Source organism: Rhinoderma darwinii, chromosome 8 (assembly GCF_050947455.1).
Source record: "Rhinoderma darwinii isolate aRhiDar2 chromosome 8, aRhiDar2.hap1, whole genome shotgun sequence".
In the NCBI taxonomy this organism is placed as follows: Eukaryota; Metazoa; Chordata; class Amphibia; order Anura; family Rhinodermatidae; genus Rhinoderma; species Rhinoderma darwinii.
In genome coordinates this window covers 104,690,227-104,710,690 of record NC_134694.1, presented here as the reverse complement: position 1 = coordinate 104,710,690, position 20,464 = coordinate 104,690,227, and the positions used below count along the sequence as shown (strand labels likewise).

The 20,464-nt window shown below is 43.0% G+C and overlaps 1 protein-coding gene across 1 annotated transcript in view; it reads right to left on the bottom strand.

Annotated features, from left to right (window-relative positions):
- The window catches only part of PRX (periaxin), a 43,011-nt gene extending 42,102 nt beyond the window's left edge, over positions 1–909 (bottom strand). The window contains exon 1 of the mRNA XM_075836102.1: positions 806–909. The gene's annotated coding sequence lies outside the window, so the exon portion shown is untranslated. The remainder of the gene's footprint in view (positions 1–805) is intronic.
- Between the last annotated feature and the right edge of the window lie 19,555 nt (positions 910–20,464).

Here is a 20,464-nt window from a genome sequence, read left to right as displayed (position 1 = left end):
TAAAGATGTCAGCCAAATGTGGAGCTTGATTTAAAGGAGAATTCCACCTTCAATTATCTTCTGACGTGCCGCATTGATAACAACAATGGGATCGGTGAGCTGGAGTCCTCCCGATTATCAGAAGGAAGGGGCCATCAATACTAATAATGTACGCAGCCCTCCCATAAAACAGTGCAGCACAGGATGGACATTCAATGTTGAGTAATATTCAGCATTACCAGCATTGTACACACACACATTCACATACACACACACACATTCACATACACACACACATTCACATACACACACACACACACATTCACATACACACACACACACACACACACACACACATTCACATACATATATACAACACTCTCACGGTATAGTTAGTTTGTAATATATATCATTTTGGATATTTTTGTACGCTATTTCTGGACTCTCTGATCACTATAATATTCTACCTAGACAACCATGTCAGTAGCCTCCAGCTCAGTTGAATGTCAATTCCGACTTTTGCAGCCTGGATAACCTGTCTGTTGATTCTGATTTTTCCGTCGCTGTCACGGTGGCGAACTGCAATTTTGGAAGCGCCCTAACAGCTGCATAAGGCAAAAAATATACATCATTCCTATGAGCCGCGGTGTTCCTATATAGCGGCACCCTATAGAGAAACAGCAAGGTACAGCCAAAGTTGTCATCTAGCTCCGGCATGATCCGTGTATAGGACAGCGAGTGATTACGGTCTGTGTACGGCGCTGCAGAATATGTTGGTGCTATATAAATATTGAGCAATATATTGATAATTGCTAGATGTACTTACCAAGTTGTCGGTGTCTAGTTGCAGTGCCCCGTGTGCCCTCTCTCAGATCCCCCCAGCCTGCTCCTCCTGTGAAGGTCCAGTAAGTGTTTGAGCTGTTACTGAAACTCTGACACTCAATGCCTGGGGGAGAGGCTAGGGAGGAGGGGAGAGGGCTGATGCTTCCCAAAAAGTCTCTGTCCGGCCTGTGATTGGCTGCGGGATGTTGACATCACTGAAACACTTCCAAGTTTTGACATAAAGTACACAATGTTACCAGACTACGATACTATGTCTCAGAGATCCCTGCAAACTTTTTCTCCCCGTAGCCCTCAATAACGCATTGCAAAGGATCCTACTGTAAATGACCAGACACTCTGTGTTTAATGCACCATTGGTTTTAAAGTGTAGCTAAACTTCTGACAAACTTCTGACATGTCATAGTGACATGTCAGAAGTTTGGATTGGTGGGGGTCCGAGCACTGAGACCCCCACCAATCGCTAGAACGAAGCAGCTGAAGCGCTCATGTGAGCGCCCAGCCGCTTCATGTCTGTTCGGCTTTTTCCGGAAAGCCGATGTATCGGAGTACGGGCTCATAGACTTTCTATTGAGTCCGGTCACCGATACATTTATTTCCGGAAAAAGCCGAACAGACACGAAGCGGCTAATTACTCACACGAGCACTTCAGCTGCTTAGTTCTAGCGATTGGTGGGGGTCTCAGTGCTCGGACCCCCATCAATCCAAACTTCTGACATGTCACTAGCTACACTTGAAACTACGTGTTTTGGGTCCCTTAAAATGGTTAGGGTATTGCAAACAATATTAAGAGCAACTTAATAATGTGAAATTCCTTTAATCTGGCATTTGATAATCCAGAAGGTCTGTGTGTTTCCAGAACTGAACGAAAATATAAGACCAGATGCAGGAGGAAACCGAAAGAATTTGTTAGGAAATTCTTCTAAAACAAAATACAGATATAGTGACAGATTTTTGTTAACATTATTTTGGGCTTTTTTGGAAATTTTTGAGGATTATTCCACATTAGATAATCCATTTTTGTTAGAAGAGTGCTCCAATGATGATTAGAGGATGTCACACTGCTGGGGGCCCCCAGTGATTATCTGTAATCTGTGGGGGAACTCTGCAGCAAGTATTTAATGTCCCTGTAGCACCCCCACATGGGAAATGAAAGGGGTTGTTCAGGATTTTAAAAAAACAAAACCATGGCTGCTTACTTCCAGAAACAGTGCCAGACCTTTCCTTGAGTTGTGTCTGGTATTGCAGCTTAACTCGATCTAAGTGAATCTGGCTGAGCTGCAATACCACACACAACCTGTGGAAAAATTTGGCAATGTTTTTAGAAAAAAATCCTGGGTAACCCCTTTAAAGAGGATCTGTCACCTCTCCTGACATGTTTATTTTAGTAAATACTTGTATTCCCCATGAAATAACAATTCTGGAACATACTTTCTTAAAATTCTGCGTTGTGCCATTCCTCCTAGAAATGTATGAATAAATTGACAACTGGGTGTTACCATGTCAAAGGAACGTATCCCTACACAGTCTCACTCTGTCAGCACTGATTGGACATTGTCACTCTGTGTAGGGACACACCCTCAACTGGTAACACCCAGTTGTTAATTTCTTTCTAGGAGGAATAACAGAGGAACAGCACAACGTAGAGTTCTAAAAAAAAAAGTGCAACGTTTCATGGGGAATGCAATTATTTACTAAAACAGACATGTCAGGAGAAGTGACGGGACCAGCGCTCATTAAAGTCAATGGGCTGTTTGCAGGGTTGCCAACCTCCACTTCAGCAATTTCTGGACAACTGAGCTAAAAATCATGGACAGACCAACATTTTTACGGACACATTACAAAATCAATAGCTAGTGATAAAACTGATGTTGCTCCATAATCCCTGTATATAACCCCCATAATCCATTTATTTAACCCCAACAGCATCTCTGTGTATTACCCCCATCATCCGTGGGCACTGTCCTTAGCCGAGGCACGCATTCATTGAGGAAAACAGGAGGTAAATGGAGAGGGCATTGAGGACGCTGTAGACCAACAGGATGCCTGACAGCGGTATCTGAATATATGCTGTAGGCCGAGCGCGGTCTTTAGCGGTGGTGGGTTTGGAGTACGGCGGTCACATATAACGTCCTGGCACCGTATATAACATTATGGCGTCAGGAGCTTGTATGCACTGTGGCGCAGATGTTTGCCGGGGCTTGATGTGGCAGCCTGATGGGACCCGAGCCGGGCCCCCTATGGATAAGAAGAGTGAGTAAAATTTTCCTTTTTTTTATGTCCGATCTGGTTTTAGCTGAGAAGTTTTATCTGAGAAGTTATCTCACCAGCTGTATGGAATGGTAAGGGGGTTATGGGCAGGGGCATAGCTTTAGGGGTGCAGAGGTAGCAGTTGTGCCTGGCCCCTGGTGCCTGAGTGGGCACATAGGCCCCTCTATCCCATGAGAAGACACCAGTATTATAAATGACCCATGGATGGTAGACCTGCGACCTGTTTGGTATTTTGGCCACCGAAGCTTTAAAATACATCCCAGGTTATGGGTTAAACAATACCCCCTGAGTGCTGTGCCAAAATAATAGCCACCGCTGCTGCCGACTGTACTGTTTGTAGTGTCACGTGAAAAAGTGTTGCACTGTAGTCAGCACACTAATGTGGGATTGTGTGCATGAGAAAATCTGTCCAAGATGGCTTTGTATGTAGTAGACTAGGGGTGTGCGACTAGTCGCTACTGATGTGGGCACCACTGGTTATGATTGTCTGGGAACCTTGAGTTTCCACCCCAGATCCCACACTTGGTGCCTGAATTTATGGAAAGTTCCCTAGATCATTAACTGGGTGGTGTTATTTGGGCACCTTATGGCACTACTATTTGATAATTGCGTGGTATAGTTATATGGACAGTGTATCGTGTGGGCACCAGAGGCGTAGCTAGTGGGGGTGGGGCAGGGGCAGGGGGAGTGGTAGCCCTGGGCCCACTGAGATAATGCGGTTGCGTGTCCCAGTTTCAACAGTATCTGCGTCCTTGGATACAGTTGAATCAAGTGCTGGAGCAGGGAGCTGACTGTTCACTGTGTAACACTGGCAGTGAGCGGGTCGGTGCAGACAGGTGCGATGTAGTGAGCGTCACTGCGCCTGTTTGTGCCGAGCCACACACTGCACAGACCGGAGGAGCAGAGGGATCTCATCCACTCGTCGTGGGAACGGGGATAGGTCAGTATTTTTTTATTAGGCACTATGGGGGCATTATACTGGGAATGGGGGGGCCGCTATGGGGTTATTTACTTATGGGGCAGCTATGGGGGCATTATACTGTGTGGGGGCAGCTTTGGGGGTATTATACTATGTGGGGGCAGCTGTGGGGGATATACTGTATGGGGGCAGCTATGGGGGCTTTATACTGTGTGTGGGAGCAGCTGTGGGGGCATTATACTGTGTGGGGGTACTAAGGGGGAATTATACTGTGTCGGGGCAGCTATGCGGGCATTATTCTACGTGAGGGGCAGCTTTAGGGGCACTGTGTGGGGAAGCACTATAGGGGCATTATAATGTGTGGGGGCAACTTTAAGGACATTATCCTGTGTGGGGGCAGCTATAAGGGCATTATACTGTATGGAGGCTACTAAGGGATAATTGTACTGTGTGGGGGGCCCACTGGGTTGGGGTTGGATGCGTTTCACCCCGTGCTAAACCCCTAGCTACGCCTCTGGTGGGCACTACATGGTACACCATAGGGGGGAGTCAATAGATGGTACTGCAGAGGGCACCATCCAATGTAGGATGTGCCCTGATAACCACAGATGGTAAGGAGCTCAGTGAGGGAGGCTCTCCTATGTATATGCAGCACACTGTAAGGATCTCTAGTAGTTACATCTTCACAATGTCGGTCAGTGACTATGTGACTATGTCGTTTTGTATGTGATGATTGACAGGAAGATGTAGTGTGTGTGGTGGGGGCCCTGAACTGTTTCATTATACAAACTATGTGCTCTATCAAAGGGACACAGCCCCTTCCTGCTGCCTTATCTACACGGGGAATGAGGACTGATTTCCCTCCAGGATGTATACGCTCTGTAAATATATATATGTGTGTGTATGGTTCCCAGCACCATAATTGAGAAGGGAATTAACTAGAAGCACGTAAGCCCACGTAAGTCTACCTCCAAAATTCAGGTGCGGCCGCAGTTAGTCCCAATGTCCGAGTTCCCCCATGTTACGCTGACAGAGGTCCATGGGTCCAGACATGAGGAGTTCATTGCAGGGACCTCCCACTGTAGAGCTGCTTTACCTGTGACAGTGTACCCTGCAGACACTATTTTGCCAAGGAAAATAATCAGCGGTGCTCACCTACTAAACAACTCCAACAGAGTACGGAGTTTGCTTTTTTTTTTTCCTGAAACAGCGCCAATCTTGTCCATGGGTTGAGTCTGGTATTGCAGTTTAGCCCTATTCAACTGAAATTAGCAGAGCTGTAATACCAGACACTGTAATGCTATTTCTGGGAGAAAAACCAGACGTTTTAACTTATATCATACCACCCCATTAAGAGAAATTCCACCTTTGAGCACTTAAAAGGATCTAAAAACCTCTCTAATTTGGGGATAGGTGAGGGACCAAGCTCAAAGACTCCTAAAGTTGGCGTTTTCATGACTCGTTTCTTGCTCAGCTGTTTCTGTAACTCACGTAGACTTCAATGGAGAGAGGTACATTTAGTCTCCTCCTGTTTTGAGATATTGCGGAACAGAACAGGGGATCCCATTTTTTCGATAAATGGGGATCCCAGAGATGGGACATGCACCTATCAGACATAAGGGACGCAAACAACTAGAGGAGCCAGGATCTTCACCAAGCAAATAGTACTTGTCAATGGTGACCCATAGGGTTTACATATTATATTTTATAAGGTTGCTCTTATAATATTCAGTGTATAATAAGTATTTTTTAGATTTTTTTAGATCATTACAAAACCTGTGATATAGCTATGAGTCAATCTCAATAGAATATAATAGTTACAGTCCTGTGAAGATTTGGTTAGGGTTTTCCGTTGTCATCTTACCTGCCATGTGTCTTGAGTCTTTGGCGCTTACTATACTGATATCATTATATTATGTATTTTCTTGACAATTCCTGCTGAGAGGATAGTTACTGTAAATGTGAAGAGTAAAGGAAGCGTGAATCCATACATACATCGCCTGCAGAGAAGGCACATGTTACACTTTCCCTTCCTATAAACTGTATATGGTTGGCCGCTTTCTTGCCCTATTGTTATCAGCTCGGACAGGCGTGATGGAGGACTGTAATGGCACGTTTTTCTGCTCGCCAATGACAGTTTCAGTTGTCAACTGGCAGATCAACTGACAAACATGACTGGCAAGATGGCCAAAAGTGTAGCATATTAGGCCAACCATAGTCATAAAGTTTCTCTTACATATAGATAAGGCCCCATTCACATCTTGTTTATTGCCTATGTTTAAGTTATACGCCAGGTAGGATGTGACGGATGCCTAACAGTGGCATCCATCACACATAGGTTATAATGGTATCCGTTTAACGTATACGTCATGAAAAGCTATACGTTAAATGGATGCCGGTTATGTTTGCCATACATCACCTATAGGCTCCAATGTTAAAAAAAATCCTTATACCCTGGATGGAATACAAACGTGTGCCAGCCCGATGGAGGCGTGAAGAACAATGTTTTTGGCCTCCGCTGGGCTATTGGAGTCCTATGGACACGTCTAGTGTGTACTTTGGGAGCTTTCCTGATGTACACGCTAAACATAAGAAAAAAGTTGATGTGCACAGGGCCTTCGACTCCCAAAAAGTTGCGATTAACTTTTCTGCGCTGATTAATTTTTTGAAGTGTAACTAAACGTTCAACAAACATCTGACATGTCATAGTGACATTTCAAAATTTTTGATTGGTGGAGTCCGGGCACTGGGACCCCCACCAATCACTCAAACAAAGTGGCAGAAGAGCTCATGTGAGCGCTGAGCCGCTTCGTTTCTGTTTGACTTTTTCCGGAAAGCCAATTTATCGGGAGTACGGGCTCATAGACTTTCTATTGAACCCGTACTCCAATACATTGATTTCTGGTGAAAGTCAAGCAGACACGAAGCAGCTGAGCGGTCACACGAGCACTTCTGCCGCTTTGTTTGGTGGGGGTCTCAGTGCTCGGACCCCCACCAATCAAGACTTCTGACACGTCACTATGACATGTCAGAAGTTTGTCAAACGTTTAGTTACCCTTTAATATATCTTTATAGTAGTTTGAGCTCTGTTTTTCTAATACAGAAATCTCCTTTATAGCTATGGAGATAAATAAGAAAATTCTGTCTGCCAGCAGCCACCACTAGGGGGAGCTTAGTTGCTTGCTGCATACTGTGCATATATAGAACTCCTAAGCTCCCATTAGTGGCCTCAATTTTAGAATTTCACTCTATGCAGGAGAATAGGAGTCAGTGATTCAAATGCTATAAAGATATATTATGAAATGAATCATCACAGAATGTTATACCTATCACTCTAAGGCCTCATTCACACGAACGTGGCGTTTTTGCGCACGCAAAAATGCGGCGTTTTGCGTGCGCAAAAGCCACTTAACAGCTCCGTGTGGCAGCAGCATATGATGCGCGGCTGCGTGCTTTTCGCGCAGCCACCATCATAATGACTCTCCGTTTGGATGTTTGTAAACAGAAAAGCACGTGGTGCTTTTCTGTTTTCATTCATCCTTTTGACAGCTGTTGCGCGAATCACGCAGTTCGCACGGAAGTGCTTCCGTGCGGCATGCATTGTTTTCACGCACCCATTGACTTCAATGGGAGCGTGATTCGCGCAAAACGCCCAAAGAACGGACATGTCGTGACTTTTTTTCAGCGGACTCACGCTGAGTAAAAATCACGGACATGTCTGCACAGCCCCATAGACTAATATAGGTCCATGCAACGCGCGTGCAAATCACGCGTGTTGCACGGACATTTTACCCGTTCGTCTGAATAAAGCCTAAGGGATAATTCCACCGAAAAATTTCTTTATAGGTCCGTTTTCAAATTGCAGTGGCATTGGATAACCAGTCTCCCTTGTGGTTTAGAATAAATTTGCACTTAAGGAGGTTGTACAGGATTAGAAATACTTGGCTGCTTTCTTTCAGAAACAGCGCCACACTTGTTCAAAGGTTGTGTCTGGTATTGCAGCTCAGCTCCATTGAGGTGAATGAGGCTGAGATGCAATACCACACACAGCCTTAGTGTGGTGCTGTTTCTAGGTGAGAGAAGGCATGTTTTTCTACTCCTGTACAGACCTTTAAATGCAGTACGATTAAATACCATGTCTGTATATTTTACGGTCACAAGTCTTCTGCTGTGTGGAGACTACCAAGGAACATTAACTGCTGATGCTATTTGCAGATCTTTGAGACATTGCTTTATTTTATAGAAATAACTTATGATATGACGGGGAGTGGTGAACTGGTGCCATCTCCATAGAATAAATTCCTCAGATGAGACAAGCGTCCTCCACCCATCCCTCAATGATCTGCTCCCTCAGTGACGCCAACTCTGAGCTAATCCTCCTGTCAGTGAATTTAAACTTCCTGCTTTTATTCCCCAGCTCCCTCAATGACACGGAAAGGACCCGCTCTAGAATTCGAGGAATATAATTCAGATGGGTAGAAAGGTCACATTTTTTAGGCTTGACTTCCTCCTTATTGGGGTCCTCCACCCTTTCCTTCCTATACACAAAATCACATCAGCAGTTTGTTATAGCCCAGCCCGTCATTGCAAACACATGAGCACAATGCAAAATACTCACCAATTCCCCTGTGATAAATGAGTACATCTCACATATCAACTGTATAAAGCTATAGAGATAAGCGGACATCTGTCCATGGGGGACTAATAAAGTTTCAGTCAGTCGGTGACATCATTCCCAATGATCTCTAAAAATGTAGTCATCTATGGAGATGTATGGGGACCAACAATCGAAATTTATTACAGAGCAATTCTACCTGGAATTCACATTATGGGGTCGGCATTATGAGTTGGCTCAGATCGTATGGTATAATTGTCAACCGTACTAAAGGTAACCATAAACATTACAATAAAAAACCAGCTGGACCCCCTGATCTCGGCCGGTTTGGTGAATGGGGGCCACCTGACTCTCACCCGATGGCACAATGTTGGGGGAAGAAGGATAGGGCATGTTGGATTTCAATATTCCCCATCGTTTGTTCCCATGGAAGATAAGTTGCTGCCAGAGAGGCATCTGACAGCGGCTGATTCCCCTCTCTCCATTGACATAAACATGCACACTTGGCCAAGCATGCATGCTTATGGGGGAGTCAGGAGAAATAACCGGCAGCTGAATGAGTATGCATATGGCTGCCTTAACGCGCACCTAACATTTCAGGTGACTTTTCAGAATAAGCTGTCATATGTGTGTACATGAGGAATAACATTATTTCTGGTCATAACATGACACATATTCTGCATTATTTAGCAGTTTTTCCCTCTGCAGGTTCTATCACTAATTCTCAGTTTTCTCTGATCTAGTAGATGGAGCTTAACTGCTGTCATGTCTTCTATACACAGCACATCTAGAGAAGAGAACATCCTGCCTGGAATTACACATAACACTTATTAGGAACCTGCAGCAACGTTTCTGTGTGTCTCTCACTCTTCTCCTGCTCTCCTTAGCCCCCTCCACTCTCCATAAACTTGTATGGGCAGCTGTAACCTGAACCCTCAGTGAGGGAAGGGGAGAGGGGAAAGGAGCCTGATAAGTGGGGGAAGAGGCATTTTTCTCTAATAAGATATATTAGAAAGTTTCTTATATTCGCTTGTACTATTGATTTATGTAAAGTGTCTTGAAAAGTTAGTGACCATTTAAGGTTTCTTGTATTTCAGCATGGAAAACAGTCCCTGTGATAACAACAACATGACAATCACTGAATTTTGTTGTGCCCAAAAGAGTTATCCCTTCCCCTTACCCATACATTAACAGGTATAGAAGAACCTAGACTGCCCACATCCTATTCAGGTTTTTCTTGAATTTAGTGGGTCTGTCGAATCATATCAGGGTGCCAGGTTGAAACCTAAACAAGACCATAAAAAAGAATAAAGGGGCAAGTTTGTTTTTTTTCAAACTTTCGAACTACCCCTACAACTACATTTTCAAATACCTTATTAAGGAATTCTGAGTTAAAAGAGGGGCATGAACTTCTATGATTTAGCCAGAGAGGGAAGTGGCTACAAAAAGTGTCTGTGTCGCTCTGGAGGACCCAACACGTTTGTGGACTGCATTGACAGCCAACGACACAATGGCTTTGACAAAGCGGGGGCACACGTGAAACGGCCATAGGCTTGAGCTCCACATCCATATTGCTTTTACTTGTCTTGTCTTGCCACAACAATAAATGAATAATTTGACTGAATGGTGAGTGCCGTGGATTTTCTCTACCAATATTGTTGTACTTATACTTAGCCTTTTCACCACTGAGCACCACCTGTTGTGGATTTAATTGAATCTGTTTGGACACATGCTTCTGTCTATTACTGGGACTCCTAGTGCTTCAAAAGCCAAAGCAGTGACAATCTTTTTCCTATCTTCTGGACCACGGCACAATGTAATGCTTCATTTCCCCTGTGGTGGCGCTGCAGCGGAATGAAACACTGCCGGGTTCCCCTGCAGATTACAGCTGATTGCTAGGGGTTCCATCAGTGGGACACGATGTGATCCGCTTATTTTTGAATGACCCTTCTAACATAAAGAGACCAAAAAGGTTTCCCTACAAAAGGCACCAGCTAAACAACCTGATTTACACCTAACTCTACAATAAAGGCGCAGCACTCAATAGTTGTTGAGTTGCAGTTGTTCACAACGGTTTTTGAATACAATAAAACCCAAAACTTTGAAATTTGCCAGTTAAAGGGAATATTCCACAATTAAATATTAAAGTGTAACTAAACGTTTGACAAACTTCTGACACTGAGACCCCCATCAATCGCTAAAACGAAGCGGCAGAAGCGCTCAGCCGCTTAGTTTCTGTTTAGCTTTTTCCGGAAAGCCAACATATCGGAGTACGGGCTCATAGACTTTCTATTGAGCCCGTACACGATACATTGATTTCCGGAAAAAGCAGAACAGCCACAAAGCAGCTGAGCGCTCACACAAGCGCTTCTGCCGCTTAGTTCTAGCGATTGGTGGGGGTATCATGCTCGGATCCCCACCAATCAAAACTTCTGACATGTCACTATGGCATGTCAGAAGTTAGTTACACTTTAAATGTCTCTGTTAGATCACGCAAAATATAACCATTTCTGAATTACGGCCCATGTGTGACCGCCAACACTGGACATATTAGATGGAGGCTCAGAAAGGCAACACCAGGGGGCGCCATAACAAATATGTAGCAGCAATAAACTAGATACAGAGCTTTATTTTTTTAAATTATTATTATTCCAATTGAGAAATTATGTTTTGCATGATCTAAAAGAGAAATGTAATATTGAATAGTGAGACGACCCTCTTAAGGCCCATCGGTCAAGAATAACACATGCCAGCTGAAATGTATGGTGTATCCCTATTTTATCACTGGCTCAGATTACTGCTGATGTCCCTCCCCCATGCTTTACACTGCAGGTCTGTTCAGATTGTCAGAAGAAGGTTGCAGTCACTGGGATCACAGGGCAGCAAGCCATTTCACAGATACATGTTGCTTCCATAATATAAACGTACAAATTATTAAGAAATTGGAAAGGAGTGGCCAGTATTACTATTGGCTTGAATTGAGGGACAGGCCTGGCTTATGGAGTCCAATGTGACTGAATGCCCTTTCCCCCAGCACATGTGGCTCTTGGAAGACCGAAGCAATCATACGAGGCAATATCATTAGTGCCACAGCAGAGGGCAGCACACACATAAGACCAAGTTTACTCCTGAGCTAAAGTAGTGTGTGAATGACTCCCAGCATTTCAGGTGACCGCAGAGGGTCGCTTCTGGTTCATTATAGAATGGAGACACTTTTCTACAGCAGTCTATTATTTACAAAGTACCAGAATATCAGCTGAATACACAAAATGCACAAAATAGAAATAAATCATGAGATAATGTACAGATGTAGCCAAGTTTATCTTGACTCTGATAACTTGCTGCAGCGTGATATCACACAACAAAAGCCATAGAAAAGTCATTGAAAAAGTCAAGTTAAAGATTCTTGCCACTGTATATTTAATGCGTTAAGAGTCAAGATAAAGATGGCTACATCTGTAAATGTAATAATACAAATGGCCGACCATAAAAACAAGGACATTTTTTTTTCTCAGTATTTGCAGCTTATAGGAATTTTAGATTTTTTTTCAAAAAGCGTATTTACTATGTAATGGAAAGTTCTGCAACTTTTAACCTCAACAATTTCAAAATCTGTGGATGAAATTTTTATTTTTTTCATACAGATGCTTAAAAATCATTGATGAATGAGGATTCGTTCACATACAGCATGTCCAGGGGTCTGGCTGATGCCACATCTGATCCCATTGTTTTTCCACCTGAGCAAACAATGCATGACGCAATCTCTGATGTGAGAAGTATGGGATCTGTATTGGTTTTCAGCCTTTGCATGTAAATAAGAAAGTTCCTATTCACTGACAGCAAGCTGAGATCTCGAAAATGGTGAGGAAATTGAAATACACAATCTACTAGAAAGTTGCAGAACTTTTCATTATACAATGATTACCATTTATTTACATAAACCCAGAAAAGTGATGTAAATGTGTTTTTTCCCCAAAAAAAGTAACAACATCATACAGATTTTTCACAATTCATCCTAGTTTGGCTCAAATGAAAATTTTCCTTAACACCCAGCAGTGTGATCATGGAAATAACAGAACTTTCTCCATCATGGGACATTATAGTGACGGTGAAATGTAAGGTTGGGTTCACAAACACTTGTGTGATGCTCGTTCAGTGTATACAACTTTTCTGATGTATACACCGTTGTGCCCATAAACTTTAATAGCCAAAGGGTGTCCTGTCTGCCTACGTTCTAACCAGTATACAGCTATATGCCAAAAAAAAAATTATATTGTGCAGTATATATTTTTTTACTTGAAGTCAATGACAGATGCGTGCAAATAGGCGTACGGTTGCAATAGCCTGGGCATAAGTTTGGCGCATCGTTTCAAGTGGTCTCATCGGACGTGGTGTATACTTAGCCTAACACTATATTGCTATCTTGCTAATCTTTATCATTCTTTCTAGAATTTCTACCTTTTCATTGTAATTCTTAGACGCTTGTTATTTAGACACTCTAACTATAGTAACGAAAAACTTTTTTCATGTGTCATAGGGACATATCAGAAGTTTTGATTGGTGTAATTCTGGGTGCTGAGACCCCCCTGTCGCTGAAACGAAGGGGCATAAGCGCTTAGCTGGGAGTCCTGCATCTTCGGCTGTGATCGCCGCTCCTCCTTGTTAGGCTGAAGACGAGCTCAGAGATGTTCTATGTAAACCGTCATCAGCCTAAAACGGAGCGCCGATCACAGCCGAAGATGCAGGACACTCAGATGAGCGCTTATGCACATTTGTTTCAGCGATGGTGGGGGTCTAGGCACACGGACCCCACCGATCAAAACTTCTGATATGTCTTTATGACATACCAAAAGTTTTTTGAAAGTACAATTACTCTTTAAAAAGTATATAAAGTGAATTTTCCAAATAATGGAACAATCTATTAATTGTTTTATATATCTATGTATTGATGAACGCCTCCAAACATCTGCCCATTGATTTCAATGGGAAAAACGGCATTTCGTTCCCACAGGGCCTTTTTTTTTTAAGCGCTCTTTGTAAAAACGGCGTGTAAAAAAAACGCCCCATAAAAAAGTAGTGCATGTCACTTCTTGAGCCGTTTTTGGAGCCATTTTTCATTGTCTCAATAGAAAAACAGCTCCAAAAACGGCCGTAAAAAAAGCATAAAAAAACACCTGATGCATAAAAAACGTCTGTAAGTCAGATGCTGTTTTCCCTTGAAAACAGCTCCATATTTTACAGCCGTTTTTTGTTAAGCGTGTGAACATAGCCTTCCAATCACTCTCGATCAGACTGGGCTACAATTTGTTATATCGATAGACATAATAATTTCCAATCTCTCGGAGCTACACATACATATGTATATATATATATATATATATATATATATATATATATATATATATATATGAGATAGATATATTGTAAAATACAGCAGGTAAGCTGCCAGCAAAACTAACATAGCAATTAGAGCATATCCCATTAGGATAAATGGCCATAACAAAGTACATCTGCATATATAAATCATACATACCTCCTGTATATACTGTCTGCCTCACAAATATATTCACAGGTAAACACTTACCATAGGAAGAAGACGGGGACCAGGTAACCCCAAATATCTGATTAAAGCAGTCACACATTTTTCTCCTTTTAATTCCCCTATGTCGGATAGATCCACAGCTGCTGTATATCCCACCGCAGACTCACCACCGGGTACAACGTAAGCCAGGGCACACACAGAGAATGGCATATAACCCCTGTAGATTAACACAGGGGCCCTGTCAGCATTTCAGAAAAGCTGCTCACAAACATCCACCATTGTCCGGCACGGGCTGGGTTTAACGAAGCAAAGACAAAATCCCTTGTTTAAAGCTTTGGGGTGAGGGAGAAGGGACAGGCATCTAGACAAAACTGCAGAGCTAGTCTATCTACTGCGGATCACTTGACAAATACGGGGACAGGTCAGTGAAAGGTGGTGGCAGATAAGTCTATAGGAACAGACGCACAGTTCGGAGGCTGGCAGACTTTGGCTTCACATATTACATTTGGGTACAATAAGTTAGTGTACCTGTTGATTCATTTTCTTTATCTAAGTAGGTCCAAAATTCTGTGCTAATTCGTTTTATAATGTATCTTTATAGGGGTGGGAGCTGCACTTTTCTGAAACAAAGCTCCAAATTCCCATCTATCATTTTACACAGCCATAAAGTTAAATAATACAATTCTGTCTGCCTGCAGCCACCACCAGGGGGAGCATAGGAGCTAATTCCACGCAGATTTATTTTAATTTTAATGAGAGCTACGGTATATAAATCCATCTTGTGTAAGCTGAGCCAATAAAGATTGTTTTCAAACGCAACGCAAATGTAGATAATAAACTTTAAAGGGAATGGGTCATTAGAAAATGACCTATGGTTTAAATCAAGTTTGTATGTGAAACATAGTTTTGAAGAATTTTTGGGGATTTTTTGTATTTTTTTGCATGTCAATATCATTTTTTTTAAAAAATTAGAAATATTTTTAAAAAATCCTGAAATCTTGCAGTTTTCACTGTGGCCACTAAGTATCACAATAGACTGACCCTTCCTGTTCTGTAGAGATCACTTCTCAGCAGTCATCTCATTATCATCACAGGCAGAATAACACAGACAGGTAACAACTATATATAGATAATACAGCGTCCAGCATTCATAATAGACTGACCCTTCCTGTTCTGTAGAGATCACTTCTCAGTAATCATCTTGTTATCATCACAGATTTCGTTTCCCTTGCTAGAAATCTCAAAGAAAAGAGTCAGAAGTGTCAGGATTCTGAATACACATGATGTCCAGGCTGGATTTCATGTGTATTCATTATCAGGACACTTGATTAACGTTAATCTCTGTGTATTCGGCTGCACATCGCTGCTGTGTAAATCAATGTAGAGGAGTGTATGACGCTGACTGGTCACTGATTGGTCAGCGTCATACACATAAACACGCCCAGTTAAAAACACAATACACGCCCAGTTGGACATAACGAAAAAAAAACGCCCAGTTGTCCATTTCAAACCTCATTTGCATATATATAAAATAGCTCATAACTTGGCCAAAAATGAACGTTTTTAAAAAAAACAAAACGTTACTGTTATCTACATTGCAGCGCCGATCACATGCAATAGGGATTTGAGAATCTGGTGACAGAGCCTCTTTAAGGTTTATCCGCACTACCATGGAAAAACTACTAACAACATAATGTGATATTGTGTACATGACAAAATCAGCTCTACTACACCTGTGATCATTCCATCAGAATATTATGGCCTAACGTTAAACAACCTGCTCAGTAGATCAGTTTCTGGTCGGTCTTCCATGTATCATAAAAACAATTCCAATAATACTATTATGTTACTTCTATTTAAGCAATACTCTAATATATGTTCACTACAGGTATACTTACACTACAATTTGGCAATCTGTGTGTGCCACCAATCTCTGACTCTACAGCTGTCACAAAACTACAATTCCCAGCATGCCCTGACAGCAGAAGTAGTTTTACAACAGCTGGAGCGCCACAGGTTGGAGACCAATGCTATGGACCTATTGGCACATTATATAGACTAGCTGTGCCATTTTGTCTAGTTGCCTGTCCCTTCTCCTTCACGCCAAAGATTTAAACAGGGGCTTTGTCTTTGCTACATTGAAATGGATTTCCACAGAGATGCCTACATTCTTGTTTTTACATACAATTAAAACTGAATTACTACCAAATGAATTTCCAGAGATGTGTAAAAAATGTTTCAAGACTACTACATCCACTGCCAATTATATGTATTTCTATTAAAACTTGAGTAGGAGGAAAAGTTAGCTACTTCCTCTCTCACTGATGTCACCATTGTATTACACCTCTCAGCATTCCTTGTTTTTCAAAGAAAAGAACAAACCCTTTTTAACCTTACAGGCTACAAATTAGGGAATAAACATTTGGTCACTGAGACAAGATCTTTTTATTACATTCTACAAACACAGATTCAAGGAAGTCACTTCGATTGTAAGTTCTTATGGACATGCCTCATCGTTTATTTGTTATGGCCATTTGTAATTTTACTTACACGTTTTATTACACTTTGGGTGACCAGATTATAGACAAATTAGGCCCATAAGAGGTAATATGGCTGACAATGATAGCTGTCAGACAGCTACTTCCTGTTACAGAAACTAAATGCAGAAGAACAATTGGTTGATAATTCAGCAAAGCTCTGTTGTAAGTGGAAATAAAATTAGATTTTTGCTCTGGTGTGACCTCCATTCACTTGTTCACTGAGTAAACCAAAAGGATTTAAGTATCTCTAATTATAACACAAGGAACATAGGGGATTGTGGGATACAACGTTGAATGAGGTTGGATCACAAGTTGGAAAAAGAAAAAAAAAAGTTTATCTAATAGCAAAATAAATCCGATTCTTCATTGCAGCTGACCTACAACAAGCCTTATTTGGTTTGAATGGGGCCTGCATGTCTCCCCTGCTGTCGAATAATCCAAATGTTATCTATAGGGACACACTGCAGGGAAAGCATTATAAATTCTGTCCTTGTCACAATAACCTCACGTAACCATAAACTGAGCAGTGATCTCAAGCAGTGCCCTCTCATTAGTCCGGGCACATGCTCGATCATCACTGCCCCTCCTCCACAGTGCCCATGCTCCAGACTGAAGCTATTCTTTCTCTCTATACTGGAATGTGCTAAACTTGTGGAATACACTGCAACAAACTTCAACACAAATGTTTATTCTTAGACTGCAACATACTGTAACAGTTGTCTCAGGACAGACTTGGCTGCTACATTAGGGCAACACTATGCAATGGTAACAGATTTCTACAGTGATAAAGCATGTACTTGGACTCAGATATTAATGGGGTTGTATGGTTTAGAAAAGTAATGTCAAATACCCTATTTGGGAATAATGTCCCCCATTTAATACCTCCATCAATTAACCAGAGTGGATGCACCTAAAAAGAGCCCATTGAGTTCAGTAAGCACCATTAAAAGGGTTGTCCGAGGATTAATGAATAAAACGAAAATCTGACATAATATAGTGCATGACAATCTCTTTTTAACAAAGCTAGAAGCAGTCCTGTATCTTACATGGATCCAGAGATCTCCCCATTCATTGCGCCAATTGCTCTACCAGATTTTCTTCAGGCTGGCAGCTCAGGGGGCGTGTCCTCTCTGCTACAGCTCCTCCCCTCCCTGTCTTAGCTTGTATAGGGAGATTGTTCTGTTCACTGCTTACTTTCTAGGAGAAGCTTTACAAAAGTCCACAGCCTTATATAACTGAAGAGGGAGAGCCTGCAGCTTACACACAGTGAAAGGGTAGCAGGAGAGGGGAGAGCTCAGCCCTATATAACTGAAGTAGAGGTAGAGCCTGCAGCTTACACACAGTGAAAGGGGAGCAAGAGAGGGGAGAGCTCAGCCCTATATAACTGACGTAGAGGGAGAGCCTGCAGCTTACATACAGTGAGAGGATGAGCAGGAGAGGGGAGAGCTCAGCCCTATATAACTGAAGTAGAGGTAGAGCCTGCAGCTTACACACAGTGAAAGGGGAGCAAGAGAGGGGAGAGCTCAGCCCTATATAACTGACGTAGAGGGAGAGCCTGCAGCTTACATACAGTGAGAGGATGAGCAGGAGAGGGGAGAGCTCAGCCCTATATAACTGAAGTAGAGGGAAAGCCTGCAGCTTACACACAATGAAAGGGGAGCAGGAGAGGGGAGAGCTCAGCCCTATATAACTGAAGTAGAGGTAGAGCCTGCAGCTTACACACAGTGAAAGGGGAGCAGGAGAGGGGAGAGCTCAGCCCTATATAACTGACGTAGAGGGAAAGCCTGCAGCTTACACACAGTGAGAGGATGAGCAGGAGAGGGGAGAGCTCAGCCCTATATAACTGAAGTAGAGGGAAAGCCTGCAGCTTACACACAATGAAAGGGGAGCAGGAGAGGGGAGAGCTCAGCCCTATATAACTGAAGTAGAGGTAGAGCCTGCAGCTTACACACAGTGAGAGGATGAGCAGGAGAGGGGAGAGCTCAGCCCTATATAACTGAAGTAGAGGGAAAGCCTGCAGCTTACACACAATGAAAAGGGAGCAGGAGAGGGGAGAGCTCAGCCCTATATAACTGAAGTAGAGGGAGAGCCTGCAGCTTACACACAGTGAGAGGATGAGCAGGAGAGGGGAGAGCTCAGCCCTATATAACTGAAGTAGAGGGAAAGCCTGCAGCTTACACACAATGAAAAGGGAGCAGGAGAGGGGAGAGCTCAGCCCTATATAACTGAAGTAGAGGGAGAGCCTGCAGCTTACACACAGTGAGAGGGGAGGAGCAGAGGCGAGAGCTAAGCCCTATATAACTGAAGTAGAGGTAAAGCCTGCAGCTTACACACAGTGAGAGGGGAGCAAGAGAGCCCACCCCTATATAACTGAAGTAGAGGGAAAGCCTGCAGCTTAAACGCAGTGAGAGGGGAGCAGCAGAGGGGAGAGCTCAACACTGTATGTAAGCAGTGCTGTATGCTGGCTCTCTCTTTATCTAAGCAAACTGCTGGCTGTCCTGTGTGCTTCTTACTGTGTGAGTCTCCATCCACGCTACAAGCCGTGTTTCTGAATGAAAAAAAAGCTACTAAAATTACTGACAAGCAGAGAAGATATTTTCTATTGGCTGGTGGCAGTTGAAGAGTGGAACTGAGCATGTCCGTCCTTCCTCATTCAGCTCAGTAGGAGGTTTTGTACATTACTATACAGATTGAACACCAGGGGGCGCCATTATAATGAACTAAAGGGAATATCTAGCAATTGTAGCATTTTTATAGCATAAGATAAATTACAAAAGGAATTCATTTTTACTGCTGCATTCTATTGCAATAACATTTAATGCAGGGACAATCCCTTTAAGGTTTCATTTCCCCTGTGGTTGCACTGCAGGGATATTGAATGCTTGCTGCAGAGTTCCCCAAAGATTACAGCTGATCGCTGGGACAGCGTGATTGAACACTGTGAGATAGTTTTTTTTTAGGGGACAAAAAAAAAAAAAGCGAAAAAAAAAATGACTAATGTAAATACAACTTTTCACATCACCGTTCGTTTTCCGTTCCGGGGTTCCGTCAGAGGTTTCCGTCGGGTGAACCCCGCAACGGAAAGTGAAAGTGACAGCACAGCTTTCGTTCAAGTCACCATTGATCGCAATGGTGACGGAAACATCGCTAATGGTTTCCGTTCGTCACCATTCCGGCTGGTTTCCGGTTTTCCGACGGAATCAATAGCGGAGTCGACTTAAAGGGGCCCTTAAAGGGGTTTTCCCACCAGGGACGTGACATAGCCACAGGAAATGTCAGATACATGCATGTCCCACCTATGGGATCCGCACCTATCTCTAGAACGGGGCCCCCATAAACCCTGTTCTGCCGCTCTCTGTTGCGGCTGAAGCAGGTGAATTCCGACCATAAAGAAGAAAACAGCATAGCTCGCACGATACGCTCCTTCCGTAACTGCCATTCACTACTATGGGACTTATGGAAACAGCGTAGCTCAGCGAGCTACGTTGTTTTCATAACTCCCGACCATAAAGTCAGGAAGTGGCCGGGAAGCAGCGAGAGCAGAAGCTAGAACGGGGATTAGGGGGCCCCGTTCTAGAGATAGGTGCAGGTCCTAGAGGTGGGACCCGCATCTATTTGATATAAGTGGATATGTCATAAGTGTCCCTGGTGGGGAAGCCCCTTTAAGGCCGCATGTACACGTAGCGTTAGTTCACCACACTGCAACCTGTTTTACAATGTGGTTTTTGGTCAGTCAGGTTTACAGGTGAAGCACATGG